Genomic DNA, 10,354 nt, shown 5'->3' with positions numbered 1-10,354 from the left:
TGCCTGACCCTGAGCGCAGGACTGAACAGGAAGGCTTCACAGAAACTCTCCCCGCTTCTCACATCAAATCATTCAGCTGACGGGTATCTGGGACCGGACTGCAGGATGTGACAGAAAGCCAATGTTTCCCTTTCAATGCAGTGACAATTCGAGAGTCTGTGATGAATGTTCTCATCTTTTCTGACACTGCGGAGCTGTGTGAAAAGCCTTTTGCGCTGATTCAGATACAAGCATGAACTCTTCAAAGGAGGGGAGGGAGTAGGGAGGGGTGAGAGGTCTCACAAAGTCAACTGCAAATATCCTGAGGATGGAGAGTACAGAGTTCAGGGGGACAGACTGGGCAGAGAAATTGGCAAATCAAATTGAACGCAGAGCATTGAAGCGAGTGATTTTGTTTGGAAGAATGTGGCAGATACGGCAATATAATCTCAACGGTGCAGTGTTAGCACGGTGCAGGGACAGAGAGCTGGCAATGCGTGTACGCAAGCCTTTGAAAGTGACAAGGTGGATTGGGAAAGGATGTTCATGTTTTCATTCACATTGATCCATCGCCTCCTTTCATTTAAAGAACAAGGAACATTCCAGCACAGGAACAGGCCCTTCGGCCCTCCAAGCCTGCGCCAATGAGCAGTTTCTATCACTCTGATCACTTCCTGTTCCTGTATCTATCAAGATACACCTCGAATGTCGCTAATGTTCCTGCTTCCACCCCCTCCTCTGGCAGCGTGGTCCAGGCACCCACCACTCCCTCCGTGAAAAACTTCCCCCTCAAATCTCCCTTAAACTTTCCCCCTCTCACCTTGAACCTGTGCCCTCTTGTAATTGTCTCTTCCACCCTGGGGAAAAGCCTCTGACTATCCACCCTGTCTGTGCCTCTTATAATTTTGTAGATCTCCATCAGGTTTCCCCTCAGCCTCCATCTTTCCAGTGAAAACAATCCCAGTTTATTCAGCCTCTCCTCACAGCCAACACCCTCCAGACCAGGCAACATCCTGGTGAACCTTCTTTGCGCTCTCTCCAAAGCTTCCACATCATTCTGGTAGTGTGGTGACCTGAACTGCACACAATACTCCAAATGTGGCCTAAACACAGTTTTATACAGCCGCAGCATGGTTTCCCAACTCCTGTACTCAATGCCCAATGAAGGTAAGCATGCCAGATGCCTTCTTTCATGGGTTGTGGGCGTCGCTGGGCAGCATTTGTTGTCCATCCCTAATTGCCCTTGAACTGAGAGTCTCGCTCAGACATTTCAGAGGACGGTTCAGAATCACCCACATTGCCGTGGGTCTGGAGTCACGTGTAGGTCAGGACAGGTGAGGATGGCAGATTTCCTTCCCTAAAGGGCATTAGTCACCCAGGTCATTTTTTACATCAATCTGTGATAATTTTGTGGTCACCATTCCTGATGGATTTATATTCCAAATGCATTAATTAAATTTAAATTCCTCAAACTACCCTGGTGGGAATATGAACCCACGTAGCCAGAACATGGGTTTGGGCCTCTGGATTGCTAGTTCAATGATATTATCACTATACCACAATCACCCCCCAATCACCTCCAGGATCTCACCCGGGGAATATGTTAAAAAAGAGAGACATTGACCTAGCCTTCTGATTGGAGTTTCACCTTGGCCAATGCAATTGTCGATCTGTGAGCCCCAGAGGGCTTCTCATTGGCCCACGGGAGGGGAGGGGGTTCGGGGGGTTGGGAGAAGGGGTGGGGGCAGGGTGGGGGAGGGGGCGGAGGTGGGTGCGGGGGTAGGACCATGGGAATTTCTGGTGTTGGAGTGAGTGAGGCCGGAGAATCTCACCATTAGACAGATGTCACAAAGGTTGGTGGATTTGTGGATGGCGATGAGGACCATCAGAGGATACAGCAGGATATAGATCGGTTGGAGACTTGGACAGAGAGATGGCAGATGGAGTTTAATCCGGACAAATGTGAGGTAATGCATTTTGGAAGGTCTAATACAGATAGGAAATATACAGTAAATGGTAGAACCCTTAAGAGTATTGATAGGCAGAGGGATCTGGGTGTACAGGTACACAGGGCACTGAAAGTGGCAATGCAGGTGGAGAAGGTAGTCAAGAAGGCAAACGGCATGCTTGCTTTCATCGGCTGGGGTATTGAATTTAAAAATTAGTAAGTCACGTTACAGCTTTATAGAGCCTTAGTTAGTCTGAACATGGATTATTGGGCCTAATTTTACCATTTTCATTCTAAGTGCAGAATCTGGGTGTAATACAGATCCGACTTGGAAATCTGCTTTCAGGTGCCCCCAGGTGAGGGCGGCAGGGCAGCGAAGATGATTGGCAGTTGCAGGTCACATTTGCATAAGTACAGTCACTGTGATCAGTTGGTGGGTTTGCAGAAGACACCTTCCTACTTTGAGTGAAGGCAAATGTCCAGGTGAGGGCAGCAGAGCGGCAGAGGTGATTGGCAGTTGCAGGTCACATTTGCATAAGTGTAGTCACTGCAACCAAAAGGTAGTTTGTGGAAGAGCTGCTGTGAAGGGATAGTTAAGGCAGTATGCAAGGAACAGGTGAGTTGAGATTTTTTCTCTCTTTTACTTGTATAAGGGCAATATGGTAATAGCTTCTTGGCCTTTTGGCTAACATCAAGTGTAGTATCAACATGCTGCACTTGGTTGAAGTCATTAGGTTATGTTTTAGCTTCACTTGAAGCAATTTTTTGAAGTGGTATCTAGGCCTTTTGGCTAAGATGCAAATAAGATCAAGTCTTGGAAGAGGAGCTATGCCTACTCCAATCAGCTTGGATCATGTAGGTCAAGCCCAAGACAGGTGGTGAGGGAATGTCCCAACTTGTTGGGACTCTGAATTGGATTTAATTTGATTGGATTGGATTGGAAAAAAGTTTAAAAAAATATGCAGTGGTATGCTCCTCCTGTCAGATGTGGGCAATCAAGAAGCAATCTAGTTTCTGTTTGGCAGAGGGGTGGGATCCAAAGCAATGGGGAGACTGAAAAGAAGTTTGAGGACAGCACAGAAGTTAAAGAGAGCACATTAAGTAGTACAAACAAAGCATACTGTTCATAGAGAAGGAAAGGAGAGAGTGCAGAATGTAGTGTTACAGTCATAGCTAGGGTGTAGAGAAAGAGCAACTTAATGCAAGGTAGGTCCATTCAAAAGTCTGACAGCAGCAGGGAATAAGCTATTCTTGAGTCAGTTGGTACGTGACCTCAGACTTTTGTATCTTTTTCTTGATGGAAGGAGGTGGAAGAGAGAATGTCCGGGGTGTGTGGAGTCTTTAATTATGCTGGCTGCTTTTCTGAGGCAGTGGGAAGTGTAGACAGAGTCAATGGATGGGAGGCTGATTTGTGTGTTGGATTGGGCTACATTCACAACCCTTTGTAGTTCTTTGTGGTCTTGGGCAGAGCAGGAGCCCATACTAAGTAAGTGTGTGAGGTGAGTGAGTGAGTCAGTCATATCCACTTGTGGGACATGGGTGTCACTGGCTGGGCCAGCATTTATTACCCATCCCTAGTTGCCCCTTGAGAAGGTGGGGGTGAGCTGCCTTCTTGAATCGCTGTAGTCCATGGGTTGACCCACAATGCCGTTAGGGAGGGAATTCCAGGATTTTGACCCAGTGACTGTGAAGGAACGGCCAATATATTTCCAAGTCAGGGTGGTGAGGGACTTGGAGGGGAACTTGCAGGGGGGGGTGTTCCCATGTATCTGCTGATCTTGTCCTTCCAGATGGAAGTTGTCGTGGGTTTGGAGTGACTGAGCGAGTCAAATCCCCAAGATTGGGAGTGATATGAACACCCACTCCTCCTCTTCCCTCCCCAAAACCCTACCCACATACCAGGGGAGGGGGGTGGGGTCAGGTGGATTGGCCATGCTAAATTGTCCCTTCATGTCAGAGGGACTAGCTAGGGTAAATGCATGGGGTTATGGGGATGGGGTCTGGGTGGGATTGTGGTTGGTGCAGGCTCGATGGGCCAAATGGCCTCCTCTGCACTGTAGGATTCTATGTTTCTAACCCCAGGCTGAAAGGCAACCTGCTCCCATCGCCCCGGTCCACACTGCAGCCCACTCCGAGTGTCACAGAGACACACACAAGGTCAGTGTTAGTTAAGCCCAACTCCATTGCTCAGCCCCCATCCCCTCCCTTCCCTTCCCTGGTGACCAGTATCTTGTAAACAGCAAATGGATTTATCCCAGAAACGGGGCGTTTCCAATCAGTAAGACCTCAGTGTTGTTCTGCATTAACCAATTAAAGATCCCACTGCGATTTGCCAGTGAGGTGGTTAACCTGGGTTCCTGCAATCTTGCACACTGCAGGGTTGTAGCTCAGTGAGTTGAACACATATATATTGGTTTGATTTCTAACATCTCGAGATGTTTCTGTTATAGCTGACTGTTAGCCCAGTGTTTGCACGGATGTGTGTGGTGTTGGATGGAATTTTCACAATATTGACTTTTCTGAAGTATTTGCCAAGTAAACTCGGGAGGGATGTTTACAGCTGGGCCCCCATTCAACACGAGGAACAGACGCCCCAGATTCCCGTATCCAACGAGGAACACACTTTGTAAATGCGAGTCAGTGTTGTAGTTTGCCCAGTTGGATAACTCAATGCAGTTATTAATGCTACAAAGGAACATGTGGCAAATGTTTCATTCAGCAGAGCCTAAATAACAAACAAAACCATTCATAGATGTTCAATAATCATTAGCATTGAAAGTTGGAAGGTGTCACTCAGTTACCGTTGGCTCTCAGTGCAGCTGTAAATAATAACTGGTATTTAAGGAAAAGGTTTGGTTTGAAAATGTGTCTGTTATTAATGCAAATTACACTTCAGGCATTGACTTTTGCCCAATCATAATGATTTTCAACACAGCTAAATCATGGAATCCCCACAGTGCAGAAGGAGGACATTCGGCCCATTGAGTCTGCACCGAACCTGTCCCTATCCCCATAACCCCTCGCACTCAGCCTGCTCGTCCCCCGACACTAAAGGGCAATTTAGCGTGGCCAATCACCCTAACCCACACATCTTTGGACTGTGGGAGGAAACGGGAAAAAGTACCAAAGTAAAGTGGCAGATTTTCAAGGAATGTTTGTCTGGAGCTCTGCACGACAACGTTCCGATGAGACAGGGAGTTTTTGGTAGGTCGCGGGAACCATGGTGCACAAAAGTTGTAATGAATCTAGTCAAAAAGGAAAGGAAAGTGTACAAAAGGTTCAGAGAGCTAGGAGATGTTAGGGATCTAAAGGAGTATACGGCTTGTAGGAAGGAACTTAAGGAAATTAGGAGAGCCAGAAGGGGTCATGAGAAGGCCTTGGCGGGTAAGATTAAGGAGAATCCCAAGGCCTTCTACAAATATGTGAAGAGTAAAAGGATGAGATGTGAAGGAATAGGATCTATAAAATGTGAAGGTGGGAAAGTTTGTACAGAACCAGTAGAAATAGCAGAGGTGCTTAATGAATACTTTACCTTGGTATTCACGGTGGGTAATTGTACTGCAGGCTTGCGGTGGACTGAGAAGGTTGAGTATGTGGACATTAAGAAAGAGGATGTGTTAGAACTTTTGAATAGCATCAAGATAGATAAGTTGCCGGGACCAGATGGGATGTACCCCAGGTTACTGTGGGAGGCGAGGGAAGAGATTGCAGAGCCCCTGGCGATGATCTTTGCATCATCAATGGAGATGGGAGAGGTTCCAGAGGATTGAAGGATTGTGGATGTGGTTCCTATTTTCAAGAAAGGGAATAGGGATAGCCCGGGAAATTACCGACCGGTGAGTCTGACCTCAGTGGTTGGTAAGCTGATGGAGAAGCTTCTGAGGGACAAGATTTATGAACATTTAGAGAAGTTTAGTATGATCAAAAGCAGTCAGCACGGCTTTGTCAAAGGCAGGTCGTGCCTTACAAGCCTGGCTGAGTTATTTGAAAATTACTAAACACATTGACGAAGGAAGTGCAGTGGATGTGGTTTATATGGACTTCAGCAAGGTGTTTGATAAGGTCCCCCATGCAAGACTTCTTGAGAAAGTGAGAGGGCATGGGATCCAAGGGGCTTTAGCCTTGTGGATCCAGAACTGGCTTGTCTGCAGAAGGCAGAGTGTGGTTGTGGATGGGTCTTTTTCTGCATGGAGGTCGGTCACCAGTGGAGTGCCCCAGGGATCTGTTCTAGGACCCTTGCTGTTTGTCATTTTCATAAATGACCTGAATGAGGAAATGGAGGGATGGGTAGTAAGTTCGCCGACGATACAAAGGTTGGTGGTGTTGTGGGTGGTCTGGAGGGATGTCAGAAGTTGCAGCGGGACATCGATAGGATGCAAGACTGGGCGGAGAAGTGGCAGATGGACTTCAACATGGATAAATGTGTAGTCGTCCATTTTGGCAGGACCAATGGGATGAAGGAATACAACATCAAGGGTAGGAGTCCTAGCTGTGTAGGGGAGCAGAAGGATCTAGGGGTCCGGGTCCATAGGACTCTTAAATCGGCCTCGCAGGTGGAGGATGTGGTCAAGAAGGCGTATGGTGTACTGGCCTTCATTAATTGAGGAATTGAGTTTAGGAGTCGGGAGGTACTTTATAAGACCGTTGTCAGACCCCACTTGGAGTACTGTGCGCAGTTCTGGTCACCTCACTACAGGAAGGATGTGGAAGCTATTGAAAGGGTGCAGAGGAGATTTACAAGGATGTTGCCTGGATTGGGAGGCATGCCTTATGAGGATAGGTTGAGGGAGCTCAGTGTTTTCTCCTTGAAGGGATGAAGGTTGAGAGACGACCTGATAGAGGTGTATAAGATGTTGAGAGGTATAGATAGGGTGGATTCTCAGAGACTATTTCCCAGGGTTGAAATGGTCACTACGAGAGGACACAGGTTTAAGGTGCTGGGGAGCAGGTACAGAGGAGATGTCAGGGGTAAGTTTTTCACTCAGAGGGTGGTGAGTGAGTGGAATCGGCTGCTGTCGGTGGTGGTGGAGGTGAATTCGATCGGGTCTTTTAAGAGACTTCTGGATGAGTACATGGGATTTAATAGGATTGAGGATTATAGGTAAGTCTAGTAGGTAGGGTTAGGATCGGCGCAACTCATGGGCCGAAGGGCCTGTTTGTGCTGTAGTGTTCTATGTTCTAAACCGGAGAACCTGGGGGAAACCCATGCAGACATGGGGAGAACATGCGAACTGTACACAGACGGCGACTCAAGGCAGGAATTGAACCTGAGTCCCTGGCACTGTGAGGCAACAGTGTTAACCACGGTGCCACCATGTCGCCAACCTCTTTCCCCCACCCCCCCCCACCTCCCCCTGTCACTGCAGCAACAGCTGGTGAGAGGCCGTGAAGAGCAGACGGGTGTTTTGCTGGTGAATTGAGGATGAGGGGGTGATGGGGCTGTGAATGGGGAAGGACAAGGCAGCAAGGATGAGGAGATCAGAGGCAGCTCGGCACAAGGAAAGGAATTGATTTTTCTGGAACATTGAAGAACAATAAAGAGTGAGTGTGACAGTGAGGAACATAAAGACTGCAAAAGTTGAAGGTTGGTGAATAAAACGTCAGGCAAATGGGTTCAGAGAGAGTTAACCATAGAAAAGAGAACAACAGAGAAGGAAGAACATTAAAACACTGGAAGCAGGATGGGAGATATAACGATGGTGAAAGACACAAAGGAAGTGACAGGAGGAGATTCTTTAAACACGAGTGAGAAACATCTTTCCAGTGAGAGGGAAAGGACAGCCAGAGAGAGATTGGATCTGCCAGCGTGCCGCTTTCGATACAGAGAGAACGACTGCTTTGTGACAATCCAGCACCATCCAACTGGAAAATGAATCTCTCAGCTTTCCGATCGCTATCGGAACGCCGGACACCACAAACATGGGGTTCTGAAAACTCAAACAAATTCAAAACATTCACCCTGTATCTCTCTCCCTGTCCACACCAACAAGTAGAAAGGGTCAAGAGCTTCAACTTTTTAGGTGTCCAGATCATCAACAGTCTGTCCTGGTCCCCCCATGCTGACGGTACAGTTGAGAAAGTCCCACCAACGCCTCTACTTTCTTGGAAGATTGAGGAAATTTGGCATGTCACCTACAACTCTCAGCAACTTTTACAGATGCCCCACAGAAAACATTCTTTCTGGTTGTATCACAGCTCGGTCTGGGCTCCTGCTCTGCCCAAGACCGCAAGGAACTACAAAAGGTTGTGAATGTAGCCCCAGTCCATCACCTAAACCAGCCTCCCATCCACTGACTCTGTCTACACTTCCTGCTGCCTCGGCAAAGCAGCCGGTATAATTAAGGGCCCCACACACCCCGGACATTCTCTCTTCCGCCTTCTTATTTCAGGTAAAGATACAAAAGTCTGAGGTCACGTACCAACTGACTCAAGAACATCATCTTCCCTGCTGCTGTCAGACTTTTGAATAGACCTTCCTTGCATTAAGTTGATCTTTCTCTGCACTGTAACACTATATTCTGCACTGTCTCGTTTCCTTCTCTATGAATGGTATGTTTTGTCTGTATAGCGCGCAAGAAACAATACTTTTCTCTGTTAATACATGTGACAATAATAAATCCAATCCAATCTTCACAGATGCTGCCTGACCTGCTAAGCATTTTCTGTTTCCTGTTTCCTAGGTCCATGGGATTTGTTTTATTTCCAGGATGGATTCGGAAACACTGTGTACAATCAGATTGTTCCTGAGCTGCTGCTGCCATTGGAAACTCACCTCACGGTTGCCAGGTCAGTTTGGAATTTGTAATGTTAGCCACACATGGGTGTGATTCTGTTTCTGAGAGAGATTCTGAGATGAGATCGAGAAGTAGCATCGAGTCTAGGTTGGTGCAAACTGTCTGTGTTCATGGGTCAGGTTGTCCTTTCTCTCATCTCATTGTGTCCAGAGAGAAAGAAATAAATGGGAACTAAAAGAGATAGAAACAACTTGGATTAACTTGATTCCATTGGTTGGTGATTAAACTCAGTAGTATGGAGTGGCACAGTGGCATGGTGGTTGGCACTGCTGCCTCTCAGTGTCAGGGACCTGGGTTCGATTCCCAGCTGGGGTGACTGTCTGTGTGGAGTCTGCGTGTTCTCCACGTGTCTGCATGCGTTTCCTTCGGATGCTCCAGTTTCCTCTCATAGTCCAAACGACGTGCTGGTTAGATGCATTGGCCTTGTTAAACTCTCCCTCAGTGTACCCGAACAGGCGCTGGAATGTGGCAAATCGGGGAGTTTTCTGGTCTTGCACACCCCACTACCAATGAGAATGGAGAACTTGGCGCTCAGCCAAATCTCTTTTTACTGCAGCGGGACTGGAGAACCCCAGTTGCGGGCGAGATCAGAGAATCCTGGCCATAGTTCGCAGCTAATTCCAGCTAAAGGGCTAGCATCATTGTAGGCAGGGTGGGCTGAATGGTCTCCTGTATGGCATTATCACCCAATTCTAGTTTCTTGTTTGTTCGTGCAAAAGGGAAAATGTAAACTGCCACAACAAACATATTCCCGGGCCTGGTAGCGAGCTGTCCTTCGCGCAGACAGTCTTTTTAATGAGACTTCAAGCTGCTTCTCTGTGTAAGAATGATAGAAGCAGCAACATAATCACGATTAGTTTACCAAATTAATCTCCAAGCGTTAGTCACCCAATCACCTGCAGTTTAAAACTCTGTTTCAATCAACCCGCTCCCTCCCCATGAGGAATGACTGTGTGGGGCTTTTAATAAAACTCCTCATCACTAACAACGCGCAGGATTCGTTACAAAGAAAGTTTGTGTACGTTACTGTCCAACCACCAAAAGTGAAGCTGCTTTGTACATATTTTCTCACCTTGTCTACGTGCTGCTACCTCTGGATTTTCAGCCTTTGATAAATTCCACACCTCGTTATTTTCTGCACGAATTAAGACTGGTTGAGTTTGTACAGATCCTGGATTTAGTTCCAGATGCTGAAGTTTAAACTGTAAAATAATAACTCACTGAAGGGTTAAATATTTTACCGTTTTTCCAGGCCTGTTATATCTCATCTCTCCGGTATGAATATTTCACAAATGTGGAGATGCCGGTGTTGGGCTGGGGTGGGAACAGTAAGAAGTCTCTCAACAACAGTCCAACAGGTTTCTTTGGAATCACGAGCTTTCGGAGAGCTGCTCCTTCCTCGCCTGAGTGTCTCTTGATTCACCTGATGAAGGGGCAGTGCTCCAAAAGCTCGTGATTCCAAATAAACCTGTTGGACTTTAACCTGGTGAGACTCTTCTTACTGTAAATATTTCACATTAGTTCACTGAGCTCACAGTGACAAAAGCTGAACATAAACCTCCGCTGCCATTCAGTCAGAGCAGTGAGCTGGAATTGGGAATCTCTCCCGCTGATCGGGGAATGCGCGCTGGGG

General features: G+C 47.2%; 1 pseudogene; it reads left to right on the top strand.

The window, feature by feature from the left end:
* The first annotated feature begins 2,592 nt into the window (after window positions 1-2,592).
* LOC145355206 (U2 spliceosomal RNA) lies at window positions 2,593-2,760 on the top strand (annotated as a pseudogene).
* The last annotated feature ends 7,594 nt before the right edge of the window (window positions 2,761-10,354 follow it).

The sequence above is a fragment of the Carcharhinus amblyrhynchos genome, chromosome 18, assembly GCF_965287045.1.
Source record: "Carcharhinus amblyrhynchos chromosome 18, sCarAmb.v2.hapA, whole genome shotgun sequence".
In the NCBI taxonomy this organism is placed as follows: domain Eukaryota; kingdom Metazoa; phylum Chordata; class Chondrichthyes; order Carcharhiniformes; family Carcharhinidae; genus Carcharhinus; species Carcharhinus amblyrhynchos.
Note: the sequence above shows the minus strand (reverse complement) of the source record. Positions and strands in the feature narration are given on the sequence as shown.